The 20,201-nt window shown below is 43.3% G+C and overlaps 1 protein-coding gene across 4 annotated transcripts in view; it reads right to left on the bottom strand.

The window, feature by feature from the left end:
- NTRK3 (neurotrophic receptor tyrosine kinase 3) overlaps window positions 1-20,201 on the bottom strand; it is a 1,282,719-nt gene that overhangs the window by 337,642 nt on the left and 924,876 nt on the right. The window lies entirely within an intron of this gene.

Here is a 20,201-nt window from a genome sequence, read left to right as displayed (position 1 = left end):
TCTTTATCTGCCGTCATCTACTATGTTACTATGTCGGATTTAAAATTCCCCCTGAGCCGACAAATTTAAGATAAGTAAAAGAATCCTAATTGGAAAAACTATTGCCTTTAAAATGCTTTGGAAGTACCCAGAAGTCACATACTGGGAGCTACCGCGTGGCCCGGGTGGTAAATTCATTTTTTACATAGTAACATAGTAGATGACGGCAGAAAAAGACCTGCACGGTCCATCCAGTCTGCCCAAGATAAACTCATGTGTATACCTTACCTTGATTTGTACCTGTCTTTCTCAGGGCACAGACCGTATAAGTCTGCCCAGCAGTTTTTCCTGCCTCCCAACCACCTGTCCCGCCTTCCATCACCGGCTCTGGCACAGACCGTATAAAAGTCTGCCCTCCCCTATCCTCGCCTCCCAACCACCAACCCCTCTTCCCCCCACCTGCTCTGCCACCCAATTGTAGCTAAGCTTCTGAGGATCCATTCCTTCTGCACAGGATTCCTTTATGCACATCCCACGCATGTTTGAATTCCGTTACCGTTTTCATCTCCACCACCTCCTGTGGGAGGGCATTCCAAGCGTCCACCACCCTCTCCGTGAAAAAATACTTCCTGACATCTTTTCTGAGTCTGCCCCCCTTCAATCTCATTTCATGTCCTCTCGTTCTACCGCCTTCCCATCTCCGCGTGTCCACTGTGCATGTCAGAAGAAATTTTTATTTTCTGGTGCACGGGCGGTTCAACAAATAAGGGTGTGCTGAAAAAATGATTCTGCAAAACACGCGCCTACACTACCGCAGGCCGTTTTTCAGCGCACCCTTATTTGTTTTTCTAGTTTAGACTTCACTGTCTATGACAAACGTTTTTGTCACTATTGCAGAATATTCACAAAATGCAAAGTTTGTATTTCGCTTTTCTAACGGTACTGTAGAACCTGAATTTTTTTATTTGTAAGTGTAGACAGATTTTGCCATTAATGAAAAAATGCATTTCAGAAAAACATATCTCCTCACGTCAGAATCATGCTTTACCAACATATAAGTAGTTTTACAAAGCAGAGTTCCCCACCCCCCAGAGAGGTCATTAACAGTTCAAATCTTTGCCAATCAGTGCCAACCTTTCAAATCCGGTTTTCTTCCCACTGTTCATTGACTTTTGTTTTATTTTGTTTTTTTCCTCCTCCCTACAGTGATTGACAGACAACCTCAAGAGTATGGAGCGGACTGTAAACTGATAACCTTCAATGATTCTTCACATAAGCAAAGGTCGTGTGAGAACAGCGAGAATGAGTTTGTGCTTTTGCACGAGGGAGTAACGGTAATGAAGAAAACTTGGAAGGGAGGGGGAGGATACTGTCTTGGTTTTTTTTTCATAATTTCTGTATAAAATGCTTTTTTAAATCTAAGTTTCTCTTCTCACTGATAGCCAACATAGATGGTTTATTGATCCAAGCACTTTATGCCTTCAGAAAGGTACATGAAGTACGCAATTTCCAGCTCTCTACTAATGTCTTTTAAAGCACACGCTGTTATAAAATAATAGGGACTCAGTATGGAAGTTTAAAGAAATGCATAATTTGCTGGAGGGTGAGACTTCTAATAGACGTTATTAAAATAAAAGTTCCTGTTAATCAAAAAGCGATCTGTCTTTTTTTTTTTCTGAATTATTGATCAAGAAATCCAGATTAAAACACCATAGAGCTGGCACAATGAACATTAAGACATGGCACTGGTGCTTAACGTGAGTTGTAGCCATTACTTGTTTAGGTAGCAGTGTTGAATACAGGGGCATAGCCAGACCGGCGGGAGGGGGGTCCAGAGCCCAAGGTGAAGGGGCACATTTTAGCCCCCCTCCCCGGCGCTGCCAACCCCCCCGCCATTGCCGACTTTGCCCCCCCCTGCCGCTGACCCTCACACCCCCTCTCTCGCCGCCAACCCGCTGTCGCCTACCTTTGCTGGCGGGGGACCCCAACCCCCACCAGCCGAGGTCCTCATCTTCTTGCAAAAGGTCTCCTTCTGTTTCTGACGTCTTGTATTATATTTACATTAAAAGTTATTTTTTTCAGTATTGAGAATGGAAATATTTTTATGCCAAAGACGTCAAGTGTTAGCTGTATAGACTGTTAAGTCTGGAGCTTTTTGAGGCTTTCTCCTTCCTTCCATTTGAAGTTTATATTTATATCTATGCTTCCATTACATTTATTAGTGTGGAGAATTCACACTTATTGTTGTGTTCTACAATTCTTATTCTCCTTGGTATCCCGTTTTTGCTGTAGTTAACAGAGTCAGTCAAGATTGCACGGAAATGGGCTGTTCTCTTCCAACAAGGAAGTAACCCAGCATAAAAGTTTTCCTTTGAGGACCAGAGAAATGAAGTTTCCTGTGGGAGTGCCATGAACCCCTGAAATAATTCCTAAGGACTATCTCTAATACAGAGCTGCTGAGTTACCCGGTTCCAGAGGGAGACTTTTTGGCTAATCCTGGTTTTGAATTTATACCTCAAAGCAATGTGAGATTTATAGTCTTTGATTGTATCCATTGAAATCCATGCTACAGGCCCCATAATCCATCATGATAGGCCTGTCAGAAAGTCAGGGCTGGCCTACAATTGCCCTCTGGCAATTTTGGCAACTCTGTTATTGCTTCTTGTCTGTCATCAAAGAAAAGGCACAGAAGGTTCATGACAAGTTACTAGAGGTTTCCATGCTCAGGGACCAAGGGCAGCCTTTAGTTTCTTAGAGATGGTTTCACAGAATTTCTGAACCTGATTGTTAACTGGATGACCAGGATGTGGCGTAAGCTCAGTCAAAGTCTCTGATAATATAATAGTAAAATGAAATTTCACATAAGGATTCAGGATTTTAAGTCCAAAAATTCAATAAGGTGACGATGTTAGGGTTATAAAATACTTTCTCCCAGAACTTAAAGTGCTAGGAGTATAGCACAAGAAAAGTCTCTGGAGTCAGTCTCTAGAACAGTCCCAGGAGGGAGACTTTAAGCCAGACCTGGATTTACATAAGAACATAAGAGTAGTCATACTGGGTCAGACTAATAGTCCATCTAGTCAAACAGTGACCAAGCCAAGTCACAAGTACCTGGCAAAAACCCAAATCATGGCAACCTCATCCTCCCACCCTGCTTTAAAACCAGGACTTGCCAAAAAGTCAACACGATCTTATCTAAATCTGTACTACCCAAGCTGCAAAGGACTTAAATACAAAACAACTTACGCATCTAGTTTTTCCTAGATAAGCACACAACTGTGGAACGCATTACCAAAAGCCTTGAAAATGACGTACGACCAGGACCACCTAAACTTCCGGAAATCACTGAAAATCAACCTGTTTAAAAAGGCATACATACCCTACCGATCCAACTTAAATGTCTAATCTCTGCAACACAACCAAACTAAAGCACGTAATGGACATAACACAACTCTTCCGTTCTCCGATTCTCTAATGTGACTGTGCCACATGAACTTGATCTTACCACAACATCGCCCTGTATTTGTTCACACCGGAGCCTGCAAAGGCCTCTCCGGTACTAACTAAGCCACATTGAGCCTACAAATAGGTGGGAAAATGTGGGATACAAATGTAACAAATTTAAAAAAAAGTCTCCCTCCAGGAACCGGGTAACTTGGCAGTTCTGCTTAAGCTGCTGTGGGCACTCAAATTTAGATTAGTTTTGTTTAGGTAACTGAACCAATCAGTATATTTACTTCAGCCAGTTCATTCTGTCATGAGAATCCCTAGTCAGGATGTGGACAGCAATTAGAAAGGGACTTCCAAAACCTACATACTAAAGAAATAGAAGAATAGCTCAAGGTAATTTTAAATGTCACTGTACCACCAAGAAGTGTATCCAACACAAAAGAGCAAACAAGGACGCTAAAAGCAAGCAGCTGGAATTCCAAAGCATGAAGAAATGAAACAAAAACAGGACACAAATTCATAGCTAAACAAGATCAAAGTTGTAGAAACCACCCCAGAGGCAGGGCAAGAATACCCAAGCCTGCAGTGGGTTGGTCCTTGCTGGACCAATTAGGAAGCCAGAACTAACATTACCAGAAAATGAAAAACAAACAGACTAGGAATGTGCTTGGCTAAAGCCAGCATCGCAAGAGGCAGAATAGCTCATCCTGGTAGAGAGGGACTCTTCAACATTAGGGGGTCCTTTTACTAAGGTGCACTGAAAAATGGCTTGCAGTAGTATAGGCGCGGGTTTGGGGCGTGCGCCAATCCATTTTTATCACGCTTGTAAAAAAGGGCTTTTTTTTTGAGAAAATGGATGTGCGGCAAAATCAAAATTACCGCTCGTCTATTTTGGGTCTGAGACCTTACCGCCAGCCATTGACCTAGCGGTAAAGAATCTGGATGGTAATGACCTACCCACGTCAAATGCCATTTGGCATGCGTCCATTACGCGTGTCCAAAAATAAAAAATATTTTTCAGACGTATCGGACGTGCGCCAAAAATGAAATTACCGCAAGAGCCGCTTGGTAGTCGGGTGGTAACTCTATTTTGGCACACTTTGGGTGTGCGTAGATGCTTATGTGGCTTAGTAAAAGGGCCCCTAGGATCACTGACTGGTTCAACGCTGGCTCATTTCTGGCGTCTGGCACTCACAATAGTGGTAAAAAGTCATAAATTTAACAACTCTGGAACAAAACAGACTTTTGTTCCTGTTGTTTCAGGTTAGAAATGATATGAAACTAAGTAGTTTACATGTCCTGTGTTTCAAAAGAATGCACATCCTTTTTGTGCAAAAAAGCATAGTCTGCATTCTAAATCAGTCCTTCAAAAGAATTGCAAATATATGCTAAAATTAGCATTCATGATTGTTTACATTATGGACTATTATATGCAGATAAGGCTTTAAGGCCAAATTCTATAAATGGCGCCTTAAAAATTGGTGCCGAAAAACCACACACTTAGTGCGATTCTATAAACTACACCTAAAGTTAGGCGTAGTTTATAGAAAATGCTCACGTGCTGTTCTTGCAACTAAAATTTAGGCGCATCCATTTAAGCCACCTAAAACCAGGCCTAAATACCTGCGACTAACTTAGGCGCAGATCAGGTGTGTTCCATAATAGAGCGCATCATTTTTTTTTGAAATGCTCAAAACCCGCCCATTCCGCACACATGGCCACACCCCATTTTTGGCTACACACAGTAGAATTTACGCACACCACGATATAGAATACGCCTAGAAAGTTGTGCGCATAAATTCTAATTAAAGCCAATTATGCCACTAATTGACTGCTACGTACCAATAATCGGCACAGATTGGCTTGTTAATCAAATTAAATTGTGCATGCAATTTATCCATGTGGCCAAATTAAAACACACAAATTAAGGCGCCATTTATAGAATTTGGGTGTTATTGTGCACATATAAAATAACTTGGTATGTCTCTGCCATCAACTATTTCACACAAATGGAACTCTGGGAGATATGCACTGTATAGTAGACCTAGTCCTCAATGCTAACATTGCATCCTATTCCTCAGGAGCACAGGAAGGTCAGGCCCTGCAGCAACCAATGTGTGTAGAGATCTGTGTCAGCTCTCCAACAGAGAGGGAGAGAGCGCTGTGGAGGTGACAGTTCTTGCAGCAGCTACAAGGTGCCACTGTCTTCCATTATAATTGCAGGGTTTCAGCACCTTGAGGCCACTGTTGGTGGTTCTATAGCTTCTCAATCTTTCTATCTGATTTAGAGAGTGTTTTGTTTAGGCAATAATCAAAGCAAAACTATTTAATTTATTAGCATTAGTCACAGTTTGCACTTATGTACAAAGTCTTAAAACTATTGATAAAGGACACTAAGGTCCTCCCAAGGACTTTCACTAACTACACCCTCTCAAAAAGACATTACAGGATGTGATACCCCCAAGCGAGCCTTCTCCAGAGTAGCCCTCACACTCTGGAATGCACTGCCTGAAAGGCTGCGGTTAGCACAAGACTATCTGTACTTCAGGAAGCAGGTGAAAGCTTGGCTCTTCAACCAAGCCTTTAACAGAAGAAGTAACTAACTTGTTAGTCTCACTCACACACACAAGGATTGACTCGGGCTGCACATACTGCAGCGGGACATGCTTATCCACTCCTAGCCTAACAGATAATATTTAACCATCTCTCTGACCTCACGTGCAACTTTCTTCAAATCAGTCACCTTACTTTCTAATTCTTCCTACTTTCTTACTCATCTATATGTTACAACTTTGCCGTACCCCTCACTACCAATTATAATGTTCTAGTACGTATTGTATTATCATTGCAAGTAGTATACCATGCCATACTTTGTATTGTTGTTCGAATATTTTACTGCTCTAATTGCCTACTGCTCATGTTTGATCTATTCTTACTGTACACAGCCTTGAGTGAATTCCTTCAAAAAGGCGGTAAATAAAACCTAATAAATAAAAATAACATAAATAAAGGTGACGCTTGAATGAAAACATCCTTGGGACTGGGATGATACTTAAACTAAACAAGTTTCCCATTTCTCTTTAAACTGCACGCCCTTACTTAATTTTCAAAAATGTGAGTTGGAAATACCCTTTACCGTTGTACACAGGGCCGCTGAGAGGGGGACAGGGGGGACAAAATTCCCTAGGCCTGGGCCTCCAAGGGGGGCCCGGCGCCGCATTCCCCGGTCTCACCCGCCCGTCCTCAGCTCCGTCGACAGCCCCTCTCCGTCCACCACTGGGCCCCCTACATTCAAAATCGGCAGCGCCTCACCTCCGTGTGAAAGCGCAGTGGCAGATCGCCTCCCTTCGGGCCTTCCCTCCTTGTGTCCCGCCCTTGACTGATGTAACTTCCTGTTTCTGCAAGGGTGGGACACAGGGAAGGAAGGCCCGAAGGAAGGCGATCTGCCGCTGCGCTTTCACATGGAGGTGAGGCGCTACCGATTTGAATGCAGGGGGCCTGGTGGCGGACGGAGGGGGGCTGTCGACGGGGCTGGGGGTGGGCGAGTGGAGACTGGGGACTGTGACGCTGGTGGCCTGAGTAGTGATTGGGGGGGGGGGGGCGGCCTTTTCCCGTGCCCGGCTCAGTCTCTCAGTGGCCCTGCTCGTACATTTATAGAAACTTGAAGTACAGATGGAATTCATCTCAAACTTGTTATGCCTAATGGCAGCAGACATCATGGGTGGCATGTGATTTCAAGTGTTTGGCATATAACTGATTCCTGCACTGTCATTTCAAGCAGATTTTTACTCCTGGTTGTTCTGTATTTTATTCTGCAATACAGCGATGATAAGATCATCAATTTATTTTTAAATGCTGCTTAATCATTTACAATTAGATTCCTATCAATCTTCTAGCCACGGTTTCTGTGTTGTAGCCATGGTACTACATGCTGGTAGGTCGTCTGCAAAGCTTATGGTGGCCATTGCCAAAGGCAGCTTGCCAGTCACTAGGATTGGGCAATGCCTTGTGCCAGCTTTGTTAAGCCTCTGTGAAAGCTGGTTTTCCAAGAAAGAAAACCTATGGCATGAAAGAAAAGGGCTTAATTTATCCAGAAGAAATGAATTTAGGTGTAGACAATGCATTAGATTTTAAGGGACAGAGAGAGAATGAGATAAATGAGCACTGCTTAGCTGGAGTGTGCATGGATTCTAAAGCTGCTCAGTGCTGTTGTGATGCTTATTTCTGTGTGCAATGGGACTAAACACAAATAAGGCCAATATTCAAATGTTTAGGTTAACTCAGAGACATAGAGGGGCATTTTCGACAAGTCTAAATGTGACTTTTGACGTTTTCCGCAAAACGTCCAAAACTCCAGTAACGAACAAACATGGTCATTTTCAAAATAGAAAAATTATATCTTTTTGTTTTGAAAATGGCCATTTTACTAGATGATGTTGTGCTCAGTACATCTATCTTCTTGGACCATTTTGAAAAAAAAAAAAGGTCCAATTGAAAAATGCACAAAATCAAGCCATTGGGGGAGTAGGAGGGGCCAGTATTCTTAGCAGACTGGCCACACAGACATCCCAGCAGAGCTGTAGGGCACTGCTATGGACTTCACATAGAAGGTCCCAGGTACACATCTTACCATTACCACCTAATATTGTAGGGTGAGTCCTCCAAAACCCACCAAACACTTACTGTACCCAACTGTACACCACCACAATAGGCCTTATGTCTGCAGGTGTCACCTATAAGTAGGTACAGTAGCGGAGTAGCCTGTGCAGGAGTAGCCTAGTGGTTAGTGCAGTGGACTTTGATCCTGGGGAACTGAGTTCGATTCCCACTGCAGCTCCTTGTGACTGTGGGCAAGTCACTTAACCCTCCATTGCCCCAGGTACAAATAAGTACCTGTATATAATATGTAAGCTGCATTGAACCTGCTATGAGTGGGAAAGCGTGGGGTACAAATGTAACAAACAAACAATGTTGGTACTATTTGAGATTCTACATGGAATGTTAATGTTGCTATTCCACTACCAACATTCCATGTAGAAGCCTGCCCTTGCAGATCAGCAACGCGGCCGAGCAGGCTTCTGTTTCTGTGAGTCTGACGTACATGCAGAACGTCAGACTCACAGAAACAGAAGCTTGCGCGGCCGCATTGCTGATCTGCAAGGGCAGGATTCTACATGGAATGTTGCTAGTGGAGGAGTAGCCTAGTAGTTAGTGCAGCTGACTCTGATTCTGGGGAACTGGGTTCAATTCCCACTGCAGCTCCTTGTGACTCTGTGCAACTTAACCCTCCATTGCCCAGGTACAAAATAAGTACCTGAATATATGTAAACCGCTTTGAATGTAGTTGCAAAAACCTCAGAAAGGCGGTATATCAAGTTCCATAAAAGGTATTAGACTGCTCACACTTTCCACCAAAAGTGTAGCAGAGTGGATTATGTGCCTGGGTTCCTTTCTCTACAGTGCACTGCACTGACCACTAGTCTACTCCAGAGATCTGCTTGCTGCTCTAATAGGACTGGTCATAACATCTGATGCTATCAAGAAAAGCTGGTATGTACTGTTTTTTTCATATCTTTGGGAGGCAGGGGGGAGGGGGGGGGGTCAGTGACCACCAGAGGAATAAGGGGAGGTCATGCCTTCAACCCTCCAGTGATCATGTGTGGTGCCTTTTTGTAATGTAGTTGTTATTAAAACAGATCTAGCCCAAAATGTCTAGGTTTTGAATCCATGAATATTTATTAAGATTTTGTATATGATAACAAATTACCAGCGATAATAACAAGGAATATAAAATACAGAAAAGCAAATAAAAATTATAACAAGACTCAATACCCAATATATACAACTTAATTGAGTACTTGCTGCATATAAATTATTAAAACCTAAACTAAGGTTACCCAGAATGACAAGAATCCAAATATTTCCCTATAGGAAACCAAATTCTCTCAACTAAACAAGTCCGTCCTAACTTATCTGCTAAGGAAGTTTCAAACTTATATATTTGTAAAATTGAGTGCCACCAAAATTATTATTATTATTAGCATTTGTGTAGCGCTACCAGACGCACGCAGCGCTGAACACCTGATACAAAGAGACAGTCCCTGCTCAAAAGAGCTTACAATGTAGAATTGAGACTTGAATTGTCTTTCCAATGCATAAGGACCATTTTAAGTGCAGCAGTAGCTAAGATATTCAATAATTTTTGTTGGGAAATGGCTAACTGATCTTGAAATAATATGTAACCAAAGATGACAATGGACGGCGTGATTGAGCCTTGTACAGGAAGTATTTTTGTTATGAGCCTGCCATGAGTGGGAAAGCGCGGGGTACAAATGTAACAAAAAAAAAAATTTGACTTCAAAAATCATAGGTCAACCTACATTTAAAAATCATATGAAGTAGAGTGCCTGGGAGCAAGCAGCAGAACCAACATTTATTGTTAGTAGGTTTTAGCCCTGGATGGTTTTGCTTTGTTCATTTATGGCAGAAAAATGCTCAAGTGCCAAGTGCATCCAAATCACAAGTGTTGGGAATGCCCAAATCTTGCCCACAACATGCCCCCTTGTGATTTGGATGCATTTCAGATGAACTGCATAGAAAAACATCTTTAAATGGGTTTTAAAAATACCGATTTGGATGTTTTGGGGGAAAAAAAAGTCCAAATGCCACATTGTGCCACTTTTAGGACATTTTTCTGTTTCAAAAGGAGACCTGTTGAGGGGCATAATCAAAAGGGATGCCCAAGTTTTGTTGAGGACGTCCTTGCAAAACGTCCCGATGGAGGGACGGGGAAACTCGTATTATCGAAACAAGATGGACATCCACGTTTCATTTTGATAATATGGTCAGGGACGCCCAAATCTTGAAATTTTGGTCGTCCTTAGAGATAGCCATCCTTAGACTTGGTCATTTCTGATTTTCGGCAATAATGGAAGCCCATCTCAGAAACGACCAAATGCAAGCCCTTTGGTTGTGGGAGGAGCCAGCATTTGTAGTGCACTGGTCCCCCTGACATGCCAGGACACCAACCAGGCACCCTAGGGGGCACTGCAGTGGACTTCATAAAATGCTCCCAGGAACACAGCTCCCTTACCTTGTCTGCTGAGCCCCCCAACCCCCACCCTAAAACCCACTACCCACAACTGTACACCACTACCATAGCCCTTATGGGTGAAGGGGGCACCTAGATGTGGGTACAGTGGATTTCTGGTGGGTTTGGAAGGCTCACTGTTTCCTCCACAAACGTAACAGGTAGAGAGGGGGATGGGCCTGGATCCGCCTGCCTGAATTGCACTGCACCCACTAAAACTGCTCCAGGGACCTGCATACTGCTGTGATGGACCCGAGTATGACATCTGAGGCTGGCATAGAGGCTGGCAAAAAAATGGTATTCGAAGCTGACGAGTCGGAGAAACTTAATGAATTCTCTGTAAACCTGGAGGATGTAATGGGGCAGTTCTACAAACTGAAGAGTAGTAAATCTCCTGGACTGGATGGTATTCATCCCAGAGTACTGATAGAACTGAAAAATGAGTTTGCGGAGCTATTGTTAGTAATATGTAATTTATTTTTAAAATCGAGCGTGGTACCAGAAGATTGGAGGGTGGCCAATGTAACGCTGATTTTTAACAAAGGTTCCAGAGGAGATCCGGGAAATTATAGACCGGTGAGGCTGACGTTGGTGCCGAGCAAAATGGTAGACACTATTATTAAGAACAAAATTAGAGCATATTCAAAAGCATGGAGTAATGAGACAAAGAGGGGCATAATCGAACGGGCCGGCTATCTATATGGGCGGCCATCTCTAAGGCCGGCCCCGTAAAGCGGCATACCTGACCGTATTATCGAAACAAGATGGCTGGCCATCTTTCATTTCGATAATACGGTCAGGGACGGCCAAATCTCAACATTTGGGACGGTGTTACAGATGGCTGGCGTTAGAGATCACCGCCATTGGTTTCCCGCCAATAATGGAAACTAATTGCAGCCATCTCAAACCCGGCCAAATCCAAGCCATTTGGTCATGGGAGGAGCCTGCATTTATAGTGCAGTGGTCCCCCTCACATGCCAGGACACCAACCGGGCACCCTAGGAAGCAGTGCAGTGGACTTCACAAACTGCTCCCAGGTGCATAGCTCCCTTACCTTGTATGCTGAGCCCCCCCAAAACCCCCAAACCCATTACCCACAACTGTACAACACTACCATAGCCCTTATGGGTGAAGGGGGGCACCTACATGTGGGTACAGTGGGTTTTGGGTGGGTTTTGGAGGGCTCACATTTATCACCACAAGTGTAACAGGTAGGGGGGATGGGCCTGGGTCCGCCTGCCTGAAGTCCACTGCAGTACCCACTAAAAACTGCTCCAGGGACCTGCATAGTGCTGTGATGGAGCTGGGTATGACATTTGAGACTGGCACAAAAATGTTAAAATATTTTATTTGGGGTGGGAGGGGGTTGGTGACCACTGGGGGAATAAGGGGAGGTGATCCCTGATTCCCTCCGGTGGTCATCTGGTCAGTTGGGGCACTTTTTTGAGGCTTGGTCCTAAAAATAAATGGACCAAGTGAAGCCGGCCAAGTGCTCGTCTGAGCCGGCCTTCTTTTTTCCATTATCGGCCAAAGCCGGCCATCTCGTAAACACGCCCCCGTCCCGCCTTCCTTACCCTGCCAAAACACCCCCTTTAACTTTGACTGGCCCTGCGACGGAAAGCAGTTGAAGCCGGCCAAAATCGGCTTTCGATTATATTGATTTGGCCGGCATTAGGAGAAGGCCAGCCATCTCCCGATTTGTGTCGGAAGATGGCCAGCCTTCTCCTTCGAAAATAAGCAGGATACTCATTTCCTTTGGGTACACAGATTCCATGTAACCTGGTATTGGAATTCCTTACATTCATGTTCCCGCAGTTACACCAGGTGTAGAACTGACATAACTGCAGTCACACAAATGAGGCAGTCAGTCATATAATTTACAATATCCGTACGTTAATGCAGGTGTCTAGTTATAGAATTGTCTTTTATGTGATACTGAGAAAATCCCCTGTGCTGAAGTCTGAATTACAGGCTCCTTATAATAGGAATATTCTAACCAATGCTCTCCCTATTGCTAGTGACCTATAAATGACACAATGAATAACACTTAAAACATTAAATTGTCAACTAACTTCACACAGGCGTAACGATCTTCATTACATTTGATATTCATCATCTCCTCACTCTCTAAGCACTTAGCATATGATTTGTGTCAGTTTTAGTTCAACTTCAGTAACTGAGCAGAGCTTTCTCCGGTCAAAGACGTAAACGGTACTCAGGACAGACAGACAGGATAATGCATCGTTTTTAGAGTCACTAGTGCCTTTCTGGATTCTTTTGCCTCAGTTTAACAGAGCTGGCATGGGCTTAAAATATGCAGGGCTACCAACATTCAGAAACAGGGTATAATGAAATTGAATAACATCAATTCCAACAATCAATCAATGATCAATAAGGAAGATACAGAACTAGTAGGGAGTAATATTCAGTCTGCAGTGTAAGCGGCTTGTACGTTGCTCACAGCCATGGGCTCAACTAACCTTAGAAATTCTTTCTTTTACAAAGGCGCGCTGAAAAATGGCTTGCGGTAGTGCAGGCGTGGGTTATGGTTGCGCGCCGATCCATTTTTTAGCGTGCCTGTAAAAAGGCCTCTTTTATTTTTGATGAAAATGAATGTGCGGCAAAATCAAAATTCCTCCCGCGCGTCCATTTTGAGTGTGAGACCTTACCACCAGCCATTGACCTAGAGGTAAAGGCTCACGCGGTAACGTGGCATAATGACCTATGCACACCAAATTCCACTTGGTGCGCGTCCGTTACGTGCATCCAAAAATAGAAAATATTTTTCAGATGCACGTATCGGACACGGGCCAAAAATGAAACTACCACAAGAGCCACACGGTAGTCAGGCGGTAACTCCATTTTGGCATGCGTTGGGCGCACGTAGACACTTATGCAACTTAGTAAAAGGGCCCCTCAATGCATGTCTTCCGGCATTGGATATCCGAGTATGTGCACTGACCCAGAAGTTAACCGGGCACTGGTCAATATTCATACCAGTACCTAGTTAATTCAGCACATAAACTTAGAGAACAGACTTAGCTGGTTAGTGGATTGAATATTGCCGCTGACTGGCTAAGTTGACACTCCACTCTAACTCTGCCTTTGGACCACCCCTCACTTAACTGGTTAGGGCTAGGTTGGGCAACCTCGGTCATCAAGGGCTACAACCAGGGGTGTGCTGGTAAATATTTAACAACAGGCTCTTTCTCCGGACCTAGCCAGCTCTGCAGTTGGAAGGGCTAGGGGTGGCCGGGGTGGGGGGAGCAACACTTGCCTCTCTTTCCTCCCTCCCTTCCTGCGGGCTCACTAGGCATACCTTTGCTGGCAGCCAATAAATGGACTGCCATCACTCCCAACGTCTTGCTCTGAGCAGCATGCTGAAACTTCTCACACATGCTGGAGAAGTCCCAGCCTGCTGCTCAGAGCTGGAAACAAGGAGCAAGGAACAGCAGCAGTCTATTTACTTGGCTGGCAGGGCTCAGCATCCCCACCAGCAAAGTAAAAGAGAATTCAGCAGGGGGCCCAAGCCCACATTTTGGGAGCCAGTTGTTAAAGTAGCCATGGAGGGCCCTACTTTAACAACCGGCTCCCAAAATTCTTAAAAACGTAACAACCGGCTCTTGCGAGCCTGTGAGAGCCTGCTCCAGCACACCACTGGCTACAACCTAGTTGAGTTTTCAGGATTTCCCCAAATGAATATGCATCCCTCAATTAAAGCAACCATAGAGCCTTAAATACCACATAAAATATATTCTTTATTAATATCAAAACATCTACTATTTTGATAACTTGAGCTATTAATAGATCATCACATCATGAACTCACCTATGCTTTCCATCCATACTAATACCATTCACTCAATATAATCATTGTATACACATGTTCATAGCTCTTTTACTCCCTTCAAACATACTGAATGTACCAATTATTCTAACTCAAAATATGTATACACAAATGCTACAATTATAGACCTTCTGCATATCAATTACCCCTAAACAATAAAGCAATAATCAGTCCTTTTTAAATCAAAATATGTAGAACTGTCATTTCCAATATTTCAAGGATTTCTCATTGTCCTTTCACTACTTGCGTTTAACAAATCGACGATGCCAGGAGATGAAGATCTTACTACTACTACTACTTAACATTTCTAAAGCGCTACTAGGGTTACGCAGCGCTGTACAATTTAACATAAAAGGACAGGCCCTGCTCAAACAGCTTACAATCTAAAGGACGAGTAGTCAATTCGATAGGGGCAGTCAAATTGGGGCAGTCTGGATATCCTGAAGGTAAGAGTTAGGTGCCGAAGGCAGCATTGAAGAGGTGGGCTTTAAGCAGAGACTTGAAGATGGACAGGGAGGGGGCTTGACGTAAGGGCTCAGGAAGGTTGTTCCAGGCATAGGGTGAGGCGAGGCAGAATGGGCGGAGCCTGGAGTTGGCAGTGGTGGAGAAGGGTACTGAGAGGAGGGATTTGTCCTGTGAACGGAGGTTTTGGGTGGGAACATAAGGGGAGATGAGGGTAGAGAGGTAGTGAGGGGCAGCAGATTGAGTACATTTGTAGGTAAGAAGGAGAAGCTTGAACTGAATGCGGTATCGGATTGGAAGCCAGTGAAGTGACCTGAGAAGAGGGGTGATATGAGTATATTGGTTCTGGCGGAATATAAGACGTGCAGCAGAGTTCTGAACAGATTGAAGGGGGGATAGATGGCTAAGTGGGAGTCCGGTGAGGAGTAAGTTGCAGTAGTCAAGGCGAGAGGTAATGAGAGCGTGGACGAGAGTTCGGGTGGTGTGTTCAGAGAGGAAAGGGCGAATTTTGCTGATGTTGAAGAGGAAGAAGCGACAGGTCTTGGCTATCTGCTGGATGTGTGCCGAGAAGGAGAGGGAGGAGTCGAAGATTACTCCGAGGTTGCGGGCAGATGAGATGGGGAGGATGAGGGTGTTATCAACTGAGATAGAAAGTGGAGGAAGAGGAGAAGTGGGTTTTGGTGGAAAGACAATGAGCTCAGTCTTGGACATGTTCAGTTTCAGGTGGCGGTTGGACATCCATGTAGCAATGTCGGTTAAGCAGGCCGATACCTTTGCCTGGGTCTCCGCGGTGATGACTGGTGTGGAGAGATACAGCTGGGTGTTGTCCGCATAGAGATGATACTGGAAGCCATGAGATGAGATGAGGGAGCCCAGGGAAGAGGTGTAGATTGAGAAGATCTTCTTACTGTTTGATTATATAATGACACTCTTCCTGTTCGTTCCCTCTAGGGATCATATACTCAGTCCAGCATTGTATTGTTAATCCTTAACCAGATAAACTGGATATCTGTATCATAGCAGTACAGCAATGTTACTCAAAACTCTTCCTTGTAAATTAGAGTTGAGCATGCTCACTACTGAACCAAACTGCATTTAATCTGGGCTCGACATGGCCCACGGTTTGCTATAAAGAGTCATCAGGGGCTGAGCTGTAATCTTAAATAAGACAGCCATGCAGAAGATATACATCAATAAACCACCCTAACATACTTGCAAATAATACAAATAACAATGCTAGAACTACATTACCTTACCAAAAGCAGCATATTAAACAAATTCTTGGATGCCTAGTCTGGTCAAATTTTCCCAAGAGGATCTAACATGACAAATCTAATTGGTTGAGAACTGTGACAGTGGGGGGAGGCGGGGCTGGTGGTTGGGAGGTGGGCCTTGTTCTGGGCAGGCTTCTACGGTCTGTGCCCTGAAAATGGCAAACAAATCAAGGTCAGGTATACACATAAAGTAGCACCTATGAGTTTAAATTGTTGGGCAGACTAGATGGACCGTGCAGGTCTTTTTCTGCCATCATCATCTACTATGTATCATACTGCAGGCCAATCTAACTCCTTATTAATACCCAGGTTTATTGATTGCAATGAATACGCATAGTAACATAGTAAGTGACGGCAGATAAAGATCTTCAAGGAGCAGTCAACACAGTTATTGATAAATTAACTATAGGGAATCATCCCTCTGCCATTGTCTAGTGGGCAGCTTGGCTTGCTCTCCCACATTGAGTAGCTTTCCCCATTGTTTCCAAGCTCCTCTGCCCCTGCGTTCTCCTCTTATTCCAGTCAACCCCGGTTTTTCTCTGGATTCATCCTCTCCACTCGAGGACCCTGAAGACAAATCAACTTGTATTTTCTTTTGCCCATCCAGCTTTGGTTCTTCAGTTTCATCCAGATATAAATATATCCCTCTGAATAGACCTTATTATCTCTAATCATTTTTTAACGTTTAATTGCTTGTAATTCCTTGGTTAAATTTGATCTTTCGTGATCTTGCACAAACACTAATATTTTCTTATGTTCCTCAATCTTAAGGTTTTCAATCTCCCTTTTTTTAATAAGAGTTTGAATCAATAAGAGCATTAATGTCTAATGAACACTGGTTCAAAATGCTATTCCAACTATTAACAAAAGATCCGCAGAGAAGCGCAATCTGCTTTGCCGCACTTGGGCTATAATATCCAACAGATAAATAGATCAATAAATAATTGGAAAGCAAAGGGGAGATTCTATATATGGCGACTAAAGTATCGGCTCTGAAATCAGTGCCGACTAAACTTATTCAATAATCAGAACCTAGATTTAGGTGTCGATTATAGAATAAGCTTAGTTGATATCTCAGTGCCTAAAACTACACGCATCCATTTACACCAATGAAAATGTTGCGTAAATCCAGGCCTGTAGATATATGCGCACTGGGCCATATTCTATATGTGTAAATTTTAGAATGGTACCACACACAGAGCGGACAAAATGCAAAATGTGATTCACACCACTTAACAAAAGATAGGGGGGAAAAAAAAACTCAGAAAGATGGACCTGCCACTGCAGGTCTGTGGCAATCAGACAATTCTTGTCTCGTGCCTGTTTTCTATAATCATCAGTCAAAACCCCCCGACCAACCGCAAAGGTTGGAAGAAATTGTTCATATCTTTTGATTATATTTTTAAATATTTTTTGCCTCATGCAATTGAAAAAACAAAACAAACAAAAAGGAAATAATTGTTGTGTAACCGGTGCAATATAGTTCCAAACATGCAAAGTGCAAGCAAAATAAATCAAAATTCAGCTTAACTTGGATGTCTGAGCTTGACGTATATAGTTCTCCCGGATGACAACCGAAACCCAACAGACCCGTTTCACCAAAGCCTTCTTCGGGGGATACTGGGGTCTCGATCCGTGGATACTCTTTCAGGCTCAGGAGTGACGTTTTAACGTGTGCTCCATATATTGGAGAATGCCCATAAAACGCCTATTTCCCCAACCTATAACCACACCCCTTTTTGCCTGCATGTATTAGAAGTTCAGTGCACTTTGTTACAGAATACACTGAGCAAGTTGTGTGTCTAATTCTAATCAGTGCCAGTTAGTGCTCATTATTGCTTGTTAAGTGCTGTTGAGGGGCCATTTTACTAAAGTGCGCCTAAACGTGGCCTGCGCTGTTGTAAGTACGTGTTTTGGATGCGCACATGTCATTTTTTTAGCGTGCCTGGAAAAAAATACATGTTTTTGTGGCCGAAAATAGATGCGCGGCAAAATTAAAACCAGCTTGCGTCCATTTTCGGCCTGAGACCCTTACTGCCATTGACTTAGTGGTAAGGTCTCACGCACTAACCAGGCAGTAAGCAGTCAGCAAGTGTAAACTGCTGATTATCGCTAGATAAGCACCATGTGGTAGAAAATAGAAAATATTTTTCTACCTCGTGTTTTGGATGCATGTCAAAAATGGAATTACCGCCCATGCTGGATGCGCATAGGTGCCTACACGTCTTAGTAAAAGGGCCCCTAAGCTTGTTAAGTTACACACACTGTTATAGAATCCGAGCCAAAATCGACGTGGATCTCTAGGCACCCTAGATAGAATCTGGGGGGAAATGTCAAACACAATAAATAATCCAAAATATATTTTGCTAGAGAATGCCTATAAATAAAGACCAACTGTATTTAGAAAACTCTTTAAACAATGAAACCTCCACTGTTGCGGAGGGGGGGGGGGGGGGTCACACAATGTAACCACCCCAAAAGCTGGCTTCTATCACTGGTTTCTGGCCTGGATAATGTCACTGAAAATCACTATAACATAGTAACATAGTAGATGACGGCAGAAAAAGACCTGCATGGTCCATACAGTCTGCCCAACAAGATAACTCATATATGCTACTTTTTGTGTATACCTTACCTTGATTTGTATCTGTCTTTTTCAGGGCACAGACCGTATAAGTCTGCCCAGCACCTGCCCCGCCTCCCAACCACCAGCCCCTTGATTTGTATCTATCATTTTCAGGGCACAGACCGTATAAGTCTGTCCAGCACTAACCCCGCCTCCCAACCACCAGCCCCGCCTCTGCCATCCAATCTCTGCTAAGCTCCTGAGGATCCCTTCCTTCCGAACAGAATTCCTTTATGTTTATCCCATGCATAAACTATAGACTGTTCTGATGTTTTTTGGATAGTGCCATTGAGGTTCAGGGTCAGAGCTTGGGCGCAGACAGGATTTATCCGGAGAATGGCAATCTTCAGAGCTGATATCAGGTAATTATTATCTGTATAAAAGAACACCACCAATATCCAGATATCAAGTGGCACTGAATATTCAGATAAGCAGTTAAAATGCTGTTGCCAGTGTTTAAATATTGACCTATCACTTCCTCAGACCTCTGTTCCAGTTATTTTGTATATGTTTTCTGTTTTCTAGAAGTATACATTCAGTGACAATATCGGAATGGTAAAGAACATTTTTTGACATTTTGATAATACTGGGACGCTTGAGTGATAGATGCAACCTCTAGAGAAGGCTGGACATATTTGTTTTTACTCTAAAAAAAAAAAAACACTAAAAACTACAGGAGACCTAGATAGAAGCAACATTGGTACAGCAAGCACATCAGGAGGACAAAACCACTACTAAATGAAACCAGATCAAAGAGGAACAATACATTCTGTTCAGCCTGAAATAAACAAGGTCAGAAGCCGTACCTGCTTCACACAAATACTGGCTAAACCCCATCAGGCTGGTGTAAAGGTGGTGGTGGTGGGAGGGAAGCTCTTCTTTCCAGAACAGCTAAGATTCTGATTAACCTGTAAATTCAGGAAACTGCAGTTTTAGAACTAATCATTTTCAGAATAAAATTGCTTATAAAAAAAGATGTCCAGGTTCCTTCTTTAGGAATGGAGCACTTAAATTTGAGGGCAGCCATTTTGTGCTTTAAACACGCCTGAATAAATATGTCTGAATCTCAAATAGACTGCATTTCAGGTTTGCCTGTAGGACATTCAGTTAGGATTATTTATTTTTCTCTTTGGAATACCACATTTTTCTTCTGAAAACGAAAGCCAACGAATGATGATGTAGGACATCGCAAACGTGTTTTTTGTTTGTGCCAATATTGAAGTCTGAGAGGATGTCTGTTTAGTAATATATAGTATTTTAGAGAAGGATTGTATTGTAATTCCTAGGTCTCTTTTTGTTCACTGCAATTGAATGTTATCGGAATATGCAGCACTGCCCGATTACCGCCGGGTAAACACCGGCTCTACACAAAGAAAAATATTTTTGTAGCACCGCTTCGTAAAAGACCCCCTTAGTTGGTTAAGTTCTGAATATCGGCAGTCAACCAGCTAAGTGCTGACTCTGCCCCTGGAAC

This window comes from Microcaecilia unicolor, chromosome 1, assembly GCF_901765095.1.
Source record: "Microcaecilia unicolor chromosome 1, aMicUni1.1, whole genome shotgun sequence".
NCBI classification, from domain to species: domain Eukaryota; kingdom Metazoa; phylum Chordata; class Amphibia; order Gymnophiona; family Siphonopidae; genus Microcaecilia; species Microcaecilia unicolor.
This window is presented reverse-complemented; position numbering and strand designations above follow the sequence as displayed.